General features: G+C 49.3%; 1 long non-coding RNA gene across 1 annotated transcript; it reads right to left on the bottom strand.

Annotated features, from left to right (window-relative positions):
- Positions 1-10,316: 10,316 nt before the first annotated feature.
- Positions 10,317-18,375, bottom strand: LOC122457455. Its single transcript, XR_006276977.1, has 3 exons — positions 18,178-18,375; positions 16,659-16,660; positions 10,317-10,327 (listed from the first exon to the last, which is right to left on the bottom strand). It is a non-coding gene; the product is annotated as an uncharacterized LOC122457455 (long non-coding RNA).
- Between the last annotated feature and the right edge of the window lie 1,204 nt (positions 18,376-19,579).

Raw genomic sequence — 19,579 nt, 5'->3', positions numbered from 1 at the left:
AGCCATGGAGCGACAGGGGCCGAGCGCCCGGGGCCGGGCTCTGCCGGCGGCCGGGGCCAATCGGGAGGGAGGCGGGGAGGGGCCGGGCCAGCCTCGCCCCGCCCCGGGGCCGCGCCGAGCCGAGCCGCGTGGGTCGCCGGGGCTGCGGTCGGGAGTGGCGGTGGCAGGAGCCGAGCGGGAGGCTGTGATTGCTTGCAGAGCGAGCGCCCGCTCCGTGCCTCAGTTTCCCCACCTGTGACAGGGGGGCAGTGACACTGAGCCGCTTGGGGAAGCGCTTTGAGGCGGAAAGAGCGGGTGTTGTTAGTAGCACGGCCCTGGCATCCGGCTCAGGAGCTCCCAGTGCTTTCCTGAGCCCTCCTCCTCCCGCCCCCGGTGCTCGGCGAGGTCGATGTTACCCCTCTCACCAGGGGCCTGGCCTAGCTCAAGGCGCCGATTTGACAGGGGAAAGTAAAACCTGCATCTTGCTGGGTTGTTGTTGTTTTGCTCAACACCCCAAATTGCTCCATCAAAACAGAGAACAGCTGCTTCCTGCGCACCCTGGAAAGCCAGGCCCCTGACAGACCCTGAGGTCACTGCGGGACATCTGACAGGCCCTAGAGGAGGAAACAGAGCGAGGTTGCAGTGGGGCCCAGATTTAGTTGTGGTGGGAGCAGCTGCCTGGCTCCCTATTTAGCCAGTGGAATCGTTGGTAGGTTGTCATGTCAGCTGCATCAGGCGCTACTGATCCCCTGGAGTTTGGGGTTCGGGCCAAATTGGTTGGATCCAGTAAGGTTTGGCGAGAGAACAACTGATGGTACAAATGCGGAAACGAACTTGTGCGAGGAAGTGCCCAAAGCCAGCCAGTCAGACAAGCAGCTGCCTTGCAATTAATCCATCGGTGAAGGAGTCTCTTACCGAAGAAGGGAGACTCTGTAGAGCTGAGGCAAAAGGTGAAGGAGTAAAAATCACGGGGCTTTGAAAGCAAGTGGTCCCAGTTCTCAGGGAATCCAATGGGCATGGTGGGTGCTCACTCCTCTTACCCTTGTGACCCAAATGGGGCCCTGGGAGTTGGCTCCATTAGGAGGAGAAATTGATGATAGAGCCAGATAGAGCCAAAATTGATGCAATCTTGTTTACTTAAAAAGATTAGACATGAAGGCCTATTTCATAGGGGGAGGGATAGCTTAGTGGTTTGAGCACTGGCCTGCTAAACCCAGGGTTATGAGTTCAGTCCTTGAGAGGATCTGGGCCGGGAATTGGTCCTGCTTTAAGCAGTGTGTTCGGTCCCTTCCAACCCTGAGCCCTGGTCTACACTAGGCGTTGAGGTCGAATTTAGGAGCGTTAAATCGATGTAACCCTGCACCCATCCACATGATGAAGCCCTTTTTTTTCGACTTAAAGGGCTCTTAAAATCGATTTCCTTACTCCACCCCCGACAAGGGGATTAGCAAAAAAGAAAAGGAGTACTTGTGGCACCTTAGAGAGTAACAAATTTATTTGAGCATAAGCTTTCATGAGCTACAGCTCACTTCATCGGATGCATTCGGTGGAAAATACAGTGGGGAGATTTATATACACACACAGAGAACATGAAACAATGGGTTTTATCATACACACTATAAGGAGAAAAGAAAAGGAGTACTTGTGGCACCTTAGAGACTAACAAATTTATTAGAGCATAAGCTTTCGTGAGCTACAGCTCCAAATGCATCCGATGAAGTGAGCTGTAGCTCATAAAAGCTTATGCTCTAATAAATGTGTTAGTCTCTAAGGTGCCACAAGTACTCCTTTTCTTTTTGCGAATACAGACTAACACGGCTGCTACTCTGAAACCTGTCACTATAAGGAGAGTGATCACTTAAGATGAGCTATTACCAGCACGAAGGAGGGTGGAAAGGAGGAAAACCTTTTGTAGTGATAATCAAGGTGGGCCAGCAGTTAACAAGAACGTCTGAGGAACAGTGCGGGGTGGGGTGGGGGGAGAAATAACATGGGGAAATAGTTTTACTTTATATAATGACTCATCCACTCCCAGTCTCTATTCAAGCCTAAGTTAATTGTATCCAGTTTGCAAATTAATTCCAATTCAGCAGTCTCTCCTTGGAGTCTGTTTTTGAAGTTTTTTTGTTGAAGGATAGCCACTCTCAGGTCTGTAATCGAGTGACCGGAGAGATTGAAGTGTTCTCCGACTGGTTTTTGAATGTTATAATTCTTGACGTCTGATTTGTGTCCATTTATTCTTTTATGTAGAGACTGTCCAGTTTGACCAATGTACATGACAGAGGGGCATTGCTGGCACATGATGGCATATATCACATTGGTAGATGTGCAGGTGAACGAGCCTCTGATAGTGTAGCTGATGTGATTAGGCCCTCTGATGGTGTCCCCGAATAGATACGTGGACAGAGTTGGCAACGGGCTTTGTTGCAAAGATAGGTTCCTGGGTTAGTGGTTCTGTTGTGTGGTGTGTGGTTGCTGGTGAGTATCTGCTTCAGGTTGGGGGGCTGTCTGTAAGCAAGGACTGGCCTGTCTCCCAAGATCTGTGAGAGTGATGGGTCGTCCTTCAGGATAGGTTGTAGATCCTTGATGATGCGTTGGAGAGGTTTTAGTTGGGGGCTGAAGGTGATGGCTAGTGGCGTTCTGTTAATTTCTTTGTTGGGCCTGTCCTGTAGTAGGTGACTTCTGGGTACTCTTCTGGCTCTGTCAATCTCTTTCTTCACTTCAGCAGGTGGGTATTGTAGTTGTAAGAATGCATGATAGAGATCTTGTAGGCGTTTGTCTCTGTCTGAGGGGTTGGAGCAAATGTGGTTATATCGTAGAGCTTGGCTGTAGACAATGGATCGTGTGGTGTGATCTGGATGAAAGCTAGAGGCATGTAGGTAGGAATAGCAGTCAGTAGGTTTCCGATATAGGGTGATGTTAATGTGACCATCGCTTATTAGCACCATAGTGTCCAGGAAGTGGATCTCTTGTGTGGACTGGTCCAGGCTGAGGTTGATGGTGGGATGGAAATTGTTGAAATCCTGGTGGAATTCCTCAAGGGCTTCTTTTCCATGGGTTCAGAGGATGAAGATGTCATCAATGTAGTGCAAGTGGAGTAGGGGCATTAGGGGACGAGAGCTGAGGAAGTGTTGTTCTAAGCAGCCATAAAAATGTTGGCATACTGTGGGGCCATGAGGGTACCCATCGCAGTGCCGCTGATTTGAAGGTATACATTGTCCCCAAATGTGAATTAGTTATGGGTGAGGATAAAGTCACAAAGTTCAGCCATCAGGTTAGCCGTGACATTATCAGGGATACTGTTCCTGACGGCTTGTAGTCCATCTTTGTGTGGAATGTTGGTGTAGAGGACTTCTACATCCATAGTGGCCAGGATGGTGTTTTTAGGAAGATCACCAATAGATTGTAGTTTCCTCAGGAAGTCAGTGGTGTCTCGAAGATAGCTGGGAGTGCTGGTAGCATAGGGCCTGAGGAGGGAGTCTACATAGCCAGACAATCCTGCTGTCAGGGTACCAATGCCTGAGATGATGGGGCATCCAGGATTTCCAGGTTTATGGATCTTGGGTAGCAGATAGAAGGGGATTAGCACTGAAATCGGTTTTGCTTGGTCGAATTTGGGGTACTCTGGATGCAATTAGATGGTATTGGCCTCCGGGAGCTATCCCAGAGTGCTCCGTTGTGACCGCTCTGGACCGCACTCTCAACTTAGATGCACTGACCAGGTAGACAGGAAAAGGCCCACGAACTTTTGAATTTCAATTTCCTGTTTGGCCAGTGTGGCAAGCTGCAGGTGGCCGTGCAGAGCTCATCAGCAGAGGTGACCATGATGGAGTCCCAGAATCGCAAAAGAGCTCCAGCATGGACCGAATGGGAGGTACGGGATCTGATCGCTGTATGGGGAGAGGAATCCGTGCTATCAGAGCTACGTTCCAGTTTTCGAAATGCCAAAACATTTGTCAAAATCTCCCAGGGCATGAAGGACAGAGGCCATAACAGGGACCCGAAGCAGTGCCGCATGAAACTTAAGGAGCTGAGACAAGTCTACCAGAAAACCAGAGAGGCGAACGGCCGCTCCGGGTCAGAGCCCCAAACATGCCGCTTCTATGATGAGCTGCATGCCATTTTAGGGGGTTCAGCCACCACTACCCCAGCCGTGTTGTTTGACTCCTTCAATGGAGATGGAGGCAACACGGAAGCAGGTTTTGGGGATGAGGAAGACGATGATGATGAGGTTGTAGAGAGCTCACAGCAAACAAGCGGAGAAACCGGTTTTCCCAACAGCCAGGAATTGTTTCTCACCCTGGATCTGGAGCCAGTACCCCCAAACCCACCCAAGGCTGCCTCCCAGACCCACCAGGTGGAGAAGAGACCTCTGGTGAGTGTACCTTTTAAAATACTATACAAGGTTTAAAAGCCAGCATGTTTAATGATTAATTTGCCCTGGCATTCGTGGCTCTCCTGGATATACTCCCAAAGCCTTTGCAAAAGGTTTCTGGGGAGGGCAGCCTTATTCCATCCACCATGGTAGGACACTTTACCGCTCCAGGCCAGTAGCACGTACTTGGGAATCATTGTAGAACAAAGCATTGCAGTGTATGTTTGCTGGCGTTCAAACAACATTCGTTCTTTATCTCTCTGTATTATCCTCAGGAGAGTGATATCATTCATGGTAACCTGGTTGAAATAGGGTGCTTTTCTTAAGGGGACATTCAGAGGTGCCCGTTCCTGCTGGGCTGTTTGCGTATGGCTGAACAGAAATGTTCCCCCTGTTAGCCACGCGGTCGGGGGAGGCAAAATGCAACCTTGTAACGAAAGCACATGTGCTATGTATGTAATGTTAACAGCAAGGTTTACCGTGAAAGAGTGTACCCATTGTTCTATAAAATATGTCTTTTCAAATACCACTGTCCCTTTTTTTTTCTCCACCAGCTGCATGTGTTTCAAGGATCACAGGATCTTCTCCTTCCCAGAGGCTAGGGAAGATTAGAAGGCAAAAAAAACGCATTCGCGATGAAATGTTCTCTGAGCTCATGCTGTCCTCCCACACTGACAGAGCACAGACGAATGCATGAAGGCAGACAATGTCAGAGTGCAGGAAAGCACAAAATGACCGGGAGGAGAGGTGGCAGGCTGAAGAGAGTAAGTGGCGGGCTGAAGAGAGGGGCTGAAGCTGAAAGGTGGTGGCAGCGTGATGAGAGGAGCAGGATTCAATGCTGAGGCTGCTGGAGAATCAAACTAATATGCTCCAGCATATGGTTGAGCTGCAGGAAAGGCAGCAGGAGCACAGACCGCTGCTACAGCCCCTGTGCAACCAAACACTCTCCTCCCCAAGTTCCATAGCCTCCTCACCCAGACGCCCAAGAACGCGGTGTGGGGGCCTCCGGCCACCCAGCCACTTCACCCCAGAGGATTGCCCAAGTAACAGAAGGCTGGCATTCAATAAGTTTTAAACTTTTAAAGTGCTGTGTGGCCTTGTCCTTCCCTTCTCTACCACCCCTCCTGGGCTACCTTGGTAATTATCCCCCTATTTGTGTGATGAATTAATAAAGAATGCATGAATGTGAAGCAACAATGACTTTATTGCCTCTGCAAGCGGTGATTGAAGGGAGGTGGGCAGGGTGGTTAACTTACAGGGAAGTAGAGTGAACCAAGGGGCGGGGGTTTCATCAAGGAGAAACAAACAGAACTTTCACACCGTAGCCTGGCCAGTCATGAAACTGGTTTTCAAAGCTTCTCTGATGTGCACCGCACCCTCCTATGCTCTTCTAACCACCCTGGTGTCTGGCTGTGCGTAACCAGCAGCCAGGCGATTTGCCTCAACTTCCCACCCTGCCATAAACCTCTCCCCCTTACTCTCACAGATATTGTGGAGTGCACAGCAAGCAGTAATAACAGTGGGAATATTGGTTTCACTGAGGTCTAACCGAGTCAGTAAACTGCGCCAGCGCGCTTTTAAACGTCCAAACACACATTCTACCATCATTCTGCACTTGCTCAGCCTATAGTTGAACAGCTCCTGACTACTGTCCAGGCTGCCTGTGTACGGCTTCATGAGCCATGGCATTAAGGGGTAGGCTGGGTCCCCAAGGATAACTATAGGCATTTCAACATCCCCAACGGTTATTTTCTTGTCTGGGAAGAAAGTCCCTTCCTACAGCTTTTGAAACAGACCAGAGTTCCTGAAGATGCGAGCGTCATGTACCTTTCCCGGCCATCCCACGTTGATGTTGGTGAAATGTCCCTTGTGATTCACCAATGCTTGCAGCACTATTGAAAAGTACCCCTTGCAGTTTATGTACTCGCTGGCTTGGTGCTCCGGTGCCAAGATAGGGATATGGGTTCTGTCTATGGCCCCACCACAGTTAGGGAATCCCATTGCAGCAAAGCCATCCACTATGACCTGCACATTTCCCAGGGTCACTACCCTTGATATCAGCAGATCTTTGATTGCGTTGGCTACTTGGATCACAGCAGCCCCCACAGTAGATTTGCCCACTCCAAATTGATTCCCGACTGACTGGTAGCTGTCTGGCGTTGCAAGCTTCCACAGGGCTATTGCCACTCACTTCTCAACTGTGAGGGCTGCTCTCATCTTGATATTCTTGCGCCTCAGGGCAGGGGAAAGCAAGTCACAAAGTTCCATGAAAGTGGAACTTTCATACACATGCGAAAGTTTCGCAGCCACTGGGAATTGTCCCAGACCTGCAACACTATGCGGTCCCACCAGTCTGTGCTTGTTTCCCGAGCCCAGAATCGGCGTTCCACTGCATGAATCTGCCCCATTAGCACCATGATGCCCACGTTGGCAGGGCATGTGCTTTGAGAGAAGTCTGTGTCCATGTCCTCATCACTCTCGTCACTGTGCTGACGTCGCCTACTCACCCGGTTTTGCTTTGCCAGGTTCTGGTGCTGCATATACTGCTGGATAATGCGTGTGGTGTTTAATGTGCTCCTAATTGCCAAAGTGATCTGAGCGGGCTCCATGCTTGCCGTGCTCTGGTGTCTGCGCAGAAAAAAGGCGCGGAATGATTGTCTGCTATTGCCCTGATGGAGGGAGGGGCGACTGATGACATGGCTTACAGGGTTGGCTTACAGGGAATTAAAATCAACAAAGAGGGTGGCTTTGCGAGAAACTGAATGGCTGCCTCAAGGATAGAACTCAAAACCTCAAGGACAGAACTCAAAACTGGGTTTAGCAGGCTGTTGATTTCACAGAGGGAGGGAGGGAGGAGAAAATGAATACAAAACAAATCTGGTCTATTTCTTGTTTTGAGCCACTTCATCTATCTTTGTACATCTTGCTGGCAGCAGACTGTGCAGTACAACCGCTAGCCATCATCACCTCCTGGGTGCTCGGCAGAAGACGGTGCAGTATGACTGCTGGCCATCATCTTCTGCTGGCTGCAGATTAAAAGACAGTGCACTGCTGGTAGGACTCAATCGCCATGAGACGAGACAAGGGAAATGACCTTGCTAAGTCACTCCCATGTTTGCCCAGGCGCCTGGTTAAAAGAGCACCCAGGACTACGTCGACAATGGCTACCAGTCATACTGCACTGTCTGCTGCCAAAAGGCAATAAACTGCTGCTGTGTAGCAATGCAGTACCACGTCCACCAGCACCCAGGAGACATATGGTGACGGTTAGCTGAGCGGGCTCCATGCTTGCCGTGGTACGGCGTCCGCACAGGTAACTCAAGAAAAAAGGCGCAAAATGATTGTCTGCCCTTGCTTTTACGGAGGGAGGGAGGGAACGGGGACCTGACGATATGTATCCAGAACCACCCGCGACAATCTTTTAGCCCCATCAGGCACTGGGATTTCTATCCAGAATTCAGATGGGCGGTGGAGACTGCGGGAACTGTGGGATAGCTACCCACAGTGCAAAGCTCTGGAAGTCGACAGTTGCCTCGGTACTGTGGACACAGTCCGCCGACTACATGCACTTAGAGCATTTGTGTGGGGGGACACACACTCGACTGTATAAAAAGGCTTTCTACAAAACCAACTTCTATAAATTCGACCTAATTTCATAGTGTAGACATACCCTGAGATTCTGATTCCCTGAACACAGCAGCAGAAGATGGACAGCTCCTATTGCTCACTGTTCCAAGCCAGGTTTCAGAGTAGCAGCTGTGTTAGTCTGTATCCACAAAAAGAAAAGGAGTACTTGTACACAGGTACTCCCTTTCTTGTTCCAAGCCAGTTTTTGCAGCTAGCACTGTGCTCCAAAACCTTCCTCTTGGGACCATGTTACCAGCGCTTCTGTTAATGTCTGCCTGTCTTCCTGGTCTGTCTGTGCCCCTCAGACAAAAACAGTCCCTTCACTCAGAGCCGCAGCCTCTGCATTTGAAACCCTTCAGCCCACGTGTTCATCTTAAATGCACAGATTCTGAGACCAGAAGAGCCCACTGTGATCATCTGGTCAGACCTCCTCCATTGAGCTGTTACTCAGGAATGTCTGTGTGCCTTCTATTTTAGTTGCTCCTGCTGTTCTTATGTCCCCTTTACATTGCTCCTGAATTAAAGATGGCGGCTACACGCCACCCACAGCACTGCTTTGCAAACCGGGCTGTAAATGTCAAACTCTAACTGCTCCTGTCTCTCAAGCACTTATGGAAGCTGTTAACCTAATTGAAATCAATGTGACTAGTCCATGAGTCAAGTTACTCAAGTGACTAATGTTTGATCCTGCAAACACATGGATAATTTTAGGCCCTACCACGGTACTGCATGTGAGCAGGGGGCTCTTGATAGGAGTGTGGTTGTGCAATGAAAAAAATATGGCACAACGGTTCTAATTAAATGAGTAATTGTTATGCACTATGACTCGGTTGTTATTCATCCAGAGCCAGAGGTATGCACAGAAAACAGCAGAGAGAAAGGGCACAATCAAAGAGACAAGGGGTCTGATCCTGCCCTAATTTTTGTACATCCATGTGAAGCGAGTGCTAAACACCGAAGCAGGATTCCCTGCTCTCACCAGCACTCGACACCTACTGACTCTGGTATAAATTACACAAGGTGCAAGGCAGACAAGAATCAAGCCAGATGTGTCTTTTCCAAGAGAGTTACAATCTAAGGGCCCAGTCCTGGAAACACTACCAGGCATCTGGGCCCAGATCCTCAAAGGTATTTAGGCTCCTAATTCCCTTATGCACCTAACTATTGCTGAGGGCCTGGGCCATGTTTACCACAGTGAGTAACTGTACTGCGTTCAAATGCATCCGATGAAGTGAGCTGTAGCTCACGAAAGCTTATGCTCTAATAAATTTGTTAGTCTCTAAGGTGCCACAAGTACTCCTTTTCTTTTTGTACTGCGTTCAATGAGACAGCTGATGGGAGTGAGCTCTACATACCGATGTTTGCAGGATCAGGCCCGAAATAAATACATCTAAGATTTAATTTCATTTAAAAAATGTTAAGGACAGTTTTCAACCATGGGTGCCTACAGATGGAAAGGGCCGCATGAGAGCGAGGTATTATTTGTATTATTAAAATCAGGCACTTAAATCCATTGTTAGGCATCCAATGGCTTCTCTGTACTCAGGGTTTTGCACCAGTGCACACCCCTTGGGTAGATGCACCAGTGTCAAAAGTGATTTGGCTGCCTTTGAGACACCCAGGTGTGCAAATGCAGGCTTCACTTTTTAACATTTCCCTGCAGCAGCCAGGAACCTGCATGTCCCAGGGATTGTTTGGCTTAATTAGCCTTGGTCTAGCTGAGCCAAGTTACCTGATTCCAGAGGCACTGAGAGATTTCTTTGGATTTCACCATTCACAGCAGTGGTAGTGTCATTCAGTTTTTAAGGAATGCGGCCAGCTCGGGTTCTTGCTGCTGCTCTGACCTTTGGATCCCTCTAACCCTTTCGGGGCATGGGACAAATCTCCCTAGGCTGGGAAGGCTTTTCTCTGCTAGCCCAAGGTCATGTGAAACCCTGCCCAGCAGATGCAGAAGAAAGAAACATGGTGTTCTGTTGGTTCCTCACAGTGGCTTTGGAGGTCCCATGCTCTATAGGGTGACAGCCCCAACCCACTTTAATTGTCTAACTCCCCCTCCCACCCACTTACCAGGACCCTCCCCCTCCCAGATCCTGTTTACTCTGCACAGACATCCTGATATTAACATGGATGCTCTCTGTGCATGTTTGTTTTTCATGTTATTTTCCATCCAAAAGACCATGCTATGACCTGCCTTGCACGTAGACTAAAAACCGAGGCTCTAACCTGGCTATAGCATGTCCACACAGGCAAGAATAAACCATGTGTAACATCCTTTGGCTGCAGCTATGTTCATTTTTGCAGTGCACACAGGATGTCTCTGTCTCTCTCACACACAGAAACACACGCCTTTTACTGAAAGCTGCCTCCTTCACCTCTAACTTCAGCGCTGTCTACACCCCCCAAATCAACCACATCTGGGCACCTGGCTCAAACACAGCCCCCAGCTCAGTTTGAGCCTGGGCATAGGTGGCAGTGTAGATGGGAGGGCTAAAGCTCGGTTGTGCAGTCTGAAGGCAGCTTATGGAACTCATTGCCACAGGAGGTTGTGTTGGCAAACAGCAGGGCTGAACTTTAAAAAGGACGCTACTTGGAACTGCAGCTCTACAAGCGCTGATAATGATGGGGTGCTCACCCTTTGTACTTTGGGCCATAACCCAATCACCTGTATGATCAGACAGGAATGTCTCTTCCCTCATGTACAGGTATGGCGGAATGTGTTTTCAGGTACTCATGAGCGTGGGGGGGTGTTATCCTCCTTTTAACCATCTGCAGGGCCAGATTAACACAAGGGCTTTAGGGGGTGCAGCCCAGGGCCTCGGGCTAAGGGGGGTCCCACAAAAATAAACCCATAATTATATATAATTCAGTGGTCACCAACTCATTGATCATGATCGACTGGTCGAACCTGGAGCCTTTGCCAGTCGATTGCGATCTCCGGGCTGCTAAAAGTCCAGCAGTGCAGCAGGACTCAGGCAGACTGCTTGCTTGCTGTGGCCCCATGCCACTCCCAGAAGTGGCCTGCTGCTGGCACACCTCTGCGGCCAGGTGGCTCCACTCACTGCCCCTGCCCCCAGCACTGGGAACCAGCCAATGGGAGCTGCAGGGGCAGAGCTTGCAGGTGTGGGCAGTGCACAGAGACATGCTGTCCTGCTCCCCCCAGGGGCATGCAGAGAGGTGCCAGCAGCCAGCAGCTTCCGGAAGCGGCGTGGGGCTATGGCTGAGCCCTGCTGCACCACTGGCTGGGAGCCACCTGTGGTAAGCACCTCCCAGATGGAGCCTGCACCCCTCGCCCTCTTGGGGGAAGGGATAGCTCAGTGGTTTTAGCACTGGCCTGCTAAACCCAGGGTTGTGAGTTCAGTCCTTAAGGGGGCCATTTAGGGATCTGGGGCAAAAATTGGGGATTGGTCCTGCTTTGACCAGGGGGTTGGATTGGATGGGATGACCTCCTGAGGTCCCTTCCAACCCTGATATTCAATGATTCTCTCCTCATCCCAACACTGCCACAGCCTGGAGCCCTCTCCTGCACCCAAACTCCCTCCCAGAAATAAACTAATATAACAGCTGTTCTAAGTAAGAAGTAGGCTATTTTGAATTAACTTAACTATATTCTACATGTTTTAAGACTGAAATGTAACCACAGAATGGCTTTATGTTAATTAAAAGGCAAGTTTAGGATAGCATTAATAGCCTCAATGCCATAATTTTGATCATTTTGTTTTAAATTAGGAAAAAGACTAGTATACAGGGGCCCCACAAAATCTAATAGCCCTGGGCCCACAAGAGAGTTAATCCAGCCCTGACCATCTGGTATTGGCCCCTGCAGGACATCCGACTGTTAGCATGTGACAGGATAGTGGCGACTCTGTTTGAAAAGCGGACTGTCCCAGGAAAACAGTGTGGGCTGAGAATGCTTTGCCAGCCTATTGAGCTGCCCACCTATCCACAGGGTTGATCAGCTGACACAACTGAGATGGAGGGCGGTCTTGAGATTAAAGCACAGGACTGTGAGTCAGGGCTCCTGAGCTCTGGCCTTGGCTCTGCCACTGATTCGTTGTGTTACTATAAATAAGGCCTTTAACCACTCTGTGTCTCAGTTTCCCCATCCACAAAATGGAACATAAGAATGGCATGGCAGGTCAGTCCATCTAGCTCAGTATCCTGTCTTCAGAGGGAGCAAACAGAATAGGGCAATTATCAAGTGAGCCATCCCCTGCTATCCAGTCCTAGCATCTGGCAGTCAGAGGCTTAGGGACATGCAGGGCATGGGGTTGCATCCCTGACCCTCTTGGCTAATAGTCATTGACAGACCTGTCCTCCATGAACTTATCTAATTCTTTTTTAGATCCAGTTATACTTTTGGCCTTCACAACACCCCTGGCAATGAATTCCACAGATTGACTATGCGCTGTGTGAAGTACTTTCTTATGTTTCTTTTAAACCTTCTGGCTATTAATGTTATTCGGGGAACCTGTGATTCGTGTGTTATGTGAAGGAGTAAATAACATGTCATTATGCATTTTCTCTACCCTAGTCAGGGTTTATAGACCTCTAGCCTATCCTTTCTTAGGCATCACTTTTCTAAGATGAACCGTCCCAGTCTTTCTAATCTCTCCTCATCTGGAAATTGTTCCAAACCCCTAATGTTTTATGTTGCCCTTCTCTGTACTTTTCCCAATTCTAATAGATGTTTCGAAATGCGGTGACCAGAATTGCATGCAGTATTCACAATATGTACATACTATGGATTTATATAGTGTCGTTATGATATTTTCTGCCTCATTACCTATCCCTTTCCTAATGGTTCCTAGCATTGTGTTTGCTTTTTTGACTGCCGCTGCACATTGAGCAGTTGTTTTCAGAGAACTCTCCACAATGTAGTGGTGGATTATCCAATGGGCCCATGAGGGAAAAACAGGGGCAGGGCCGTGGGGGAAGGGGCAGAACAGCGGCAGGACCACAGGCGGAAGGGGTGGGGTGATCGTTCTGGCGCCAGTCCCCACTTGCTCTGGCCCAGAGCCCCAGGAGACCTTAATCCACCTCTGCCACAATAGCTCCAAGATTTCCTTCTTGACTGGTAACAGCTAATTTGGTCTCCATCTTTTTGTATATATCTTTGGGATCAGTGTTCCCTCGAATTTTTTACATTCATATGCAGAATGTATTTTGTTATGTGCACCAGTATGGAGGTGATGTGTGGTGGGGGTGGGGCCAAGGGATTCGGGGTGTGGGAGGGGCTCAGGACTGGGATAGAGGGTTGGGACGCAGGGGGGTGAAGGCTCTGGCTGGGGGTGCGGGCTCTGGGGTGAGGCTGGGGATGTGGGGTTCAGGGCATGGAAGGGGGCTTAGGACTGGGGCAGAGGGTTGGGTGCAGGGGTGTTTTGTGGTGGGACTGGGGCTGAGGGGTTTGGGGTGCAGGCTGCCCCAGGGCTGCAGCGAGGAGAGAGGACTCCCCTCAGCCCTGTCTCACTGCAGCAGCTTGGGGCTGGGGGAGAGGCGCCTCTCCTGGGCCGCAGCAGTTCCGGCGAGGCTGAGCTGGGCTCGGGGAGGGGCTAGCTCTCCTGGGCCACTGCAGCTCTGGTGGGGCTTAAAGGGAACTTAGCTTGGGATCGTGTTTTCCATTGTGCATTATTTTGTGTAAGGAGACTGGTGCCCCCTTACTAACATTCAGTGGGGGTGTTTTAGTTGCTAGCTCCCAGTACTAAAAGGGGAAGGATCTATGCGAAACCAGGACCCTGAGACTGATAGTCCCCAGGTCAGCCTGAATGACAGGGTGAGCAGGCCAATCAGGGAGTCAGGAGGCCAGGGAGGTCCCGTCCTCCAGGTGAGATGGATTTGCCTAGGTCAGACAGAGGGGCCGAGCTAAGGAGAAAGCAGGGGCCCAAGCTGAGCTGGGGGGCAGAGCTGTGCCAGATCCAGAGGGACCAGAAAAGCAGCCCAGAGAGAGCAGACCCTGTCCTGGGAGCAGAGCTGCAGCCCCAGAGCCAGAGGCACGGCCCAGAGAAAGCAGACTTGCCCTGGGAGCAGAGCTGCAGCAACCGGAGCCAGAGGGGCCAAAGAAGCAGCCCAAGGAGCTGGAGGCAGAGCAGCAGCAGCAGGGCAGAGACCGAGTGGTAGAGCTGGGGCTGGAGCAGCCCGAGCTGGGTGCGGTGAGCAGCTGGGGAGAGCGAGGGGGACCCTGGGCAGCAGGCTCAGCACAGGGAGACGCCTCAGCCAAGAGGCTCTGCAGGCCAGGCTTGGATCGTAACCCCGACAGGGCAGGGGCAACACTGGGCAGAAGGGTCCTACCGCTGAGAGCCTGAGAGCGTGTGGCCACCACCAGAGCGAGGATCCAACCCACAGCATCCCTGCAGCACAGCCAGGGCCTGAGAAGAAGGCCTGAGACTTACAAGGAACAGACTGTGAACTGCCCTGACATCCCAGAGACACTGTCTGTGATGTTCCCTGCCACAGAGCGGGCTGATGTCTTTCCTTTAACCTTTCCCATTTTTCCTGATTCTTTTTAAAATTAATTGTTGATTAAATAAGTTGCATTTGCTTTAACTTGTATGTAATGGTCAGTGGGTCAGAGAAGTGCCCAATGCAGAGAGAGTACCCCGGAGTGGGGACACCCTAGCCCCTGTCCTAGGTGACCACAGCAGGGATGGGGTTAGAGCCCCCCAGGAATCCTGGGCCCAGCCTTGTTGCGGTTACGAGGACTCTGCCAGACAGGAGAGTGGAAGGGGAGTCCTCAAGGGCAGGGTGGCCACTGGGTAAAGGAAGTGGGAGCGAGGACTCAGATCCTTTCGCTAGCCCACTTCACCGGGGTAGTGCAGAAGCCAGGAAAGTTCCCCACAATAGCGGGACTATTCCCCTGCTTACATTTGCTTTTATCAACATTGATTTTCAGCTGCCATTTTGTTGCCCAGTCACCCAGTCTTGTGAGATCCCTTTGTAGCTCTTCACAGTCTGCTCTGGACTTAACTGTCCTGAGTAATTTTGAATCATCTGTAAACTTTGCCACCTGATTGTTTACCCCTTTTCATAGATCATTTATGAATATGTTGAACAGCACTGGTCCCATTACAGATCCTTGGGGGACCCTGCTATTTACCTCTCTCCACTGTGAAAACGGACCATTTATTCCTACTCTTGGTATCCTGTCTTTCAACCTGCTCCTGTCCCTGGGAGGACCTTCCCTCTTATCCCATGACTGCTTAGTTTGCTTAAGAGCCTTTTGAAAGTCCAAGTCCACTATATCCACTGGATCACCCTTGTCCACATGGTTGTTAACCCCCTCAAAGAATTCTAGTAGATTGGTGAGGCAGGATTTCCCTTTACAAAAGCCACATTGACTCTTCCCCAACCTATCGTGTTCATCTGTGTGTCTGATAAATCTGTACTTTGCTCCAGTTTGCCTTGTACTGAAGTCAGACTCACAAGCCTGTAACGGCTGGGATCGGCTCTGGAGCCTTTTTTAAAAATTGGCTTCACATTACAGTCATCTGGTCCAGAGGCTGATTTAAGCAACAGGTTACATACCACGGTTAATAGCTTCATAATTTTGAATTTCTTCAGAACTCTTGGGTGATTCACACCTGGTCCTGGTGACTTATCGCCATTTAATTTATCAGTTTGTTCCAAAACCTCCTCTATTGACTCCTCAATCTGAGACATTTCCTCAGATTTGTCACCTAAAAAAGAATGGCTCAGGTGTGGGAATCTCCCTCTTCCTCTGCAGTGAAGACCGATGCAAAGAATTCCTTTAGCTTCACCACAATGGCCTTGTGTTCCTTTATGCTCCTTTAGCATCTCCATCGTCCAGTGTCCCCACTGGTTGTTTGGCAGCTTCCTGATTTGCATGTACTTAAAAACATTTTTGCTGTTAATTTTTGTGTCTTTTGCTAGTTGCGCTTTACTTTTTTTTTTTTTTTACACTTGACTTGCCAAAGTTTATGTTCCTTTCTATTTTCCTCAGTAGCATTGGGCTTCCAATTTTTAAAGGATGCCCTTTTGCCTCTAACTGCTTCTTTTACTCTACAGCCATGGTGACATTTTTTTGGTCCTCTTATTGTTTTTTTTTATTTGGGGTATACATTTAGTTTGAGCCCCTATTATGGTGTTTTTAATTAGTTTCCATGCAGCTTGCAAGCATTTCACTCTTGTGACTGTTCCTTTTAATATCCGTTTAACTTGCTTCTTCATTTTGGTGCTGGTTACGTTTTTGAAGTTAAATGCTCCTGTGATGGGTTTCCTCGGTACTTTCCCCCTTACAAGGGTGTTAAATTTAATTACATTATGGTCACTGTCTTATGCACCGCTTAGGACTAAATCAAGAATCTCCCCGGGTGGGTTCCTGTATTAGCCGCTCCAAGAAGCGGTCATTAACGGTGTCTAGAAATTTATCTCTGCACCCTGTCCTGTGGTGACATGTACCCAGTCAGTATGGGGATAGATGAAATCCCCCATTATTATTGGGCTTTCTGTTTCTGTAGCCTCTCAAATCTCCCTGACCTTTCACAGTCACACACACCCTCCTCGCCAGGTGGTCAGTAATACATTCCTACTGCTTTACTTTTATTATTCACACATGGAATTTCTATCCACAGAGATTCTTTGGTACCATCTGATTCATTTAAGATTTTCACTATATTTGACTCTGTGCTTTCTTTCACATACAGTGCTGCTCGCTCACCAACACAGCTACTCTGTCATTCCTGTATATTTCGTACCCAGGTATTACAGTGTCCCGATTATCATCGTTCCACCAAGTTTCTGTGATGCCTCCTAAATCAATAGCCTCATATAATACCAGGTGCTCAAGTTCACCCATTTTAATATTTAGACTTCTAGCATCTGTGTACAAGCACATATAAAATTTGTTGCTATTTAGTTGTCTTCTTTCATGTGAAGTAATTGAATGGGACTCTTTTTCATTTGCCTGTTTCTCTGTAGTTCCTACCTGCACTTTATCAACCTCTATCCCCTCCTCTCTGCTCGGATATAAAGAATCCCCTTTAATAAATCCTTCCTTAAGGAATGTCTCTGAACCATGTGCTCCTCCGTATCTCTCAGCTTTCCCTCAACCCTTGGTTTAAAAACTCCTGCATGACCTTTTGAATTTTCCATGCCAGCAATCTGGTTCTGTTTTGGCTTCGGTGGAGCCCATCCTTCCTGTACAGGCTCCTCCTTCCTCCCATGGTTTCCCAGGTCCTAACAAACCTAAACCCTCCTCCCAGCACCATCGTCTCATCCTCTCGTTGGGGCCCTGGAGTTCTGTCTGTCTTACTGGCCCTGTGCTATTTCAGAGACTGCTCTCAGGGAGGGTTTGGACTCGAATCTCTGACCTAGCAGCCTAAATTTGGCCTCCAGGACCTCCCTCCTGCCTTTCCCTATGTCACTGGTACCTACATGTACCACGACCACTGGCTCCTCCCCAGCACTGCCCAGAAGTCTGTCTAGATGTCTCGAGAGATCCACAACATTCGCACCCAGCAGGAATTCACCGTGTAGTTCTCCTGGTCATCACAAACCAACTCTCTATACTTCTAATAACCAAACCCCCATTACTGTCTCCTGTCTCTTCCTAACAACAGGGTCCCCTCCCCTGGAGGGGTGTCCTCCGTGCGAGAGGATACCACGACGTCTTCTGGAAAGAGGGTCCCAACTACAGAACTCAGTTTCCCTCTGTTCTCCTTCCCCGAGACTTTCACCCTCCCCCCCCCCATAGCACAAAAGCTGCCAGATTGGGGCTGGGCCCACTCTGCTGTGTCCTGTAAAGCCTGGTCTGTGTCCCTGGCTGTCTCCCTTAGTTCCTCCAGTTCAGTCACTCTGGTCTCCAGAGCCCATACTTGGTCTCCGAGGGCCAGGAGCTGTTTGTGCTGAATACACACATACGCCACCTGCCTGTAAGGCAGGCAATCACACATACTGCATTCAGGCTTAATTAGTTCATGTTTGTAAAGCTCTTTGAGCCTGTCAGGTGGAAAGTCCTTCAGACGTGCAACATATGGTAAAGCGCCCAACAGTGTGTGTATGCACCCCTGTCTTCCGTTGTGTGGAATCAGAACTGCTCAGCTGCGTGTCATAGGCCCTATAACACTATCAGAGATTCTCCTTTAGCTCAAATGGCTGTGACTCCTAATATGGGTTCTCTTGCCAGCTGCTATAGTGAAGCTCAAAATAGCCACACATTACCAGGTTTTTTTATATTAGTTTACCTGTGTTCTGCCAGGTAGATTTCTTGGAGGCTCTGCAGGGCAGCTGACTGAGCCCCTGAGTCATTGAGAAAACAATTCTCATTACCACCAGGTCTTATGACTTTTGCAGAAACTCCCCCACGATTACCAAAGAAGTTCATCAAGACATTGCATCAGCCAGCTCAAAGTTTCCGTCGGTCATTTGAGGAAGGCTCTTGAATCAGTGAACCTAGAAGGAAGCGAAAACAAAACAGTGCTCTGACAAATATAGCTTCTAGAGAACAAAACTAAAGAGAAATCAGAGAGAAACTTCCCTTGGCCTGCAGATTGCAAAGCTGTTAATTTAAAGCACTTTATAAACAATTAACTAAGGCCATGTCTACCCTATGGGGTGTACAGTGGCATAACCCCATTGTGTAGAGTCTAGATGCAGCCCACGGTGAAGGAAGGGGTTTTCCGATTTTGTAGGAACTCCACCTCCCCAAAGTGATGGTAGCTGGATTGATGGACGCATTCCTCCATTGACCTAGCGTTCGGGGTGGATTTTTCACACCCCTGAGTGACATGGGTGTGTCAGTTGACCTCAATTTTACCTGTAGCCTGGGCTATAACCTCATTTTTGCCTTGGGAAGTAGGTGATATTATAATGGTTTTATAGCAGAGTAAACTGAGGTTTCCTGCCTGCCCGAGCCCTACAGATAACTTGCCTGTTCCCCGAGCATGATGTTTGCTCACTGCCGTCACAGCTGAAATATGACTAGAGGTAATAAAATTATCCAGCCCTTTAATAAGTAAAATCCAACCACAGGATTTCCTGGAGCAACCTTGTAGCAACCTCTTTTACCAAAGTGGCACCTCTGGGATTAGAACCCAGGATTCCTGATGCACTGCTTCCTGCACTGATCATTAGGCGAGGCTCGCGCTCTAGATCATTTGCTCAGCTAATCTGCTGCACAAGGGTAAATGTGAAAACAGGGTGAATCTGGCAATGCAGGCTAGAGAAATCAGCTCCCCATCTAAAGACTCAGGGTGTTAAAGTTTAACGTTCGGCAGGAGTTCTTTCCTTGCCTCTGGGAACAAACCCACAAGGGCAGGTCTTACAGGGATGCTGGTGGGAAGCCCCAAGTTCCTGACTCAGTGGCACCTCTGGAATGAACAGCAACCCATGGGGCTGAGATATGGAAAACCTTCCCCTCTGTCTGCATTGTTCCCTCGTGGGGCTGTAACTGACGTCAGCCAAAAGGGGTCTGCTGTGCGTGAGTCTGTTCTGACCTCTGGCGTTTCCCTTCTCTCCGGGCCAGGCTTTGTGATTCCCCGGGTAGCTAGTGCGTGTTGCTCCTTATCCACCTGTGGGTGACAGCTCCTCGTGTTGCTGGCCAGCAGCCTCCGATTTCTTAGCTCTCCAGCTGAGCTGGTTGCCTGA

The sequence above is a fragment of the Dermochelys coriacea genome, chromosome 25 (genome assembly GCF_009764565.3).
Source record: "Dermochelys coriacea isolate rDerCor1 chromosome 25, rDerCor1.pri.v4, whole genome shotgun sequence".
In the NCBI taxonomy this organism is placed as follows: Eukaryota; Metazoa; Chordata; order Testudines; family Dermochelyidae; genus Dermochelys; species Dermochelys coriacea.
This window is presented reverse-complemented; position numbering and strand designations above follow the sequence as displayed.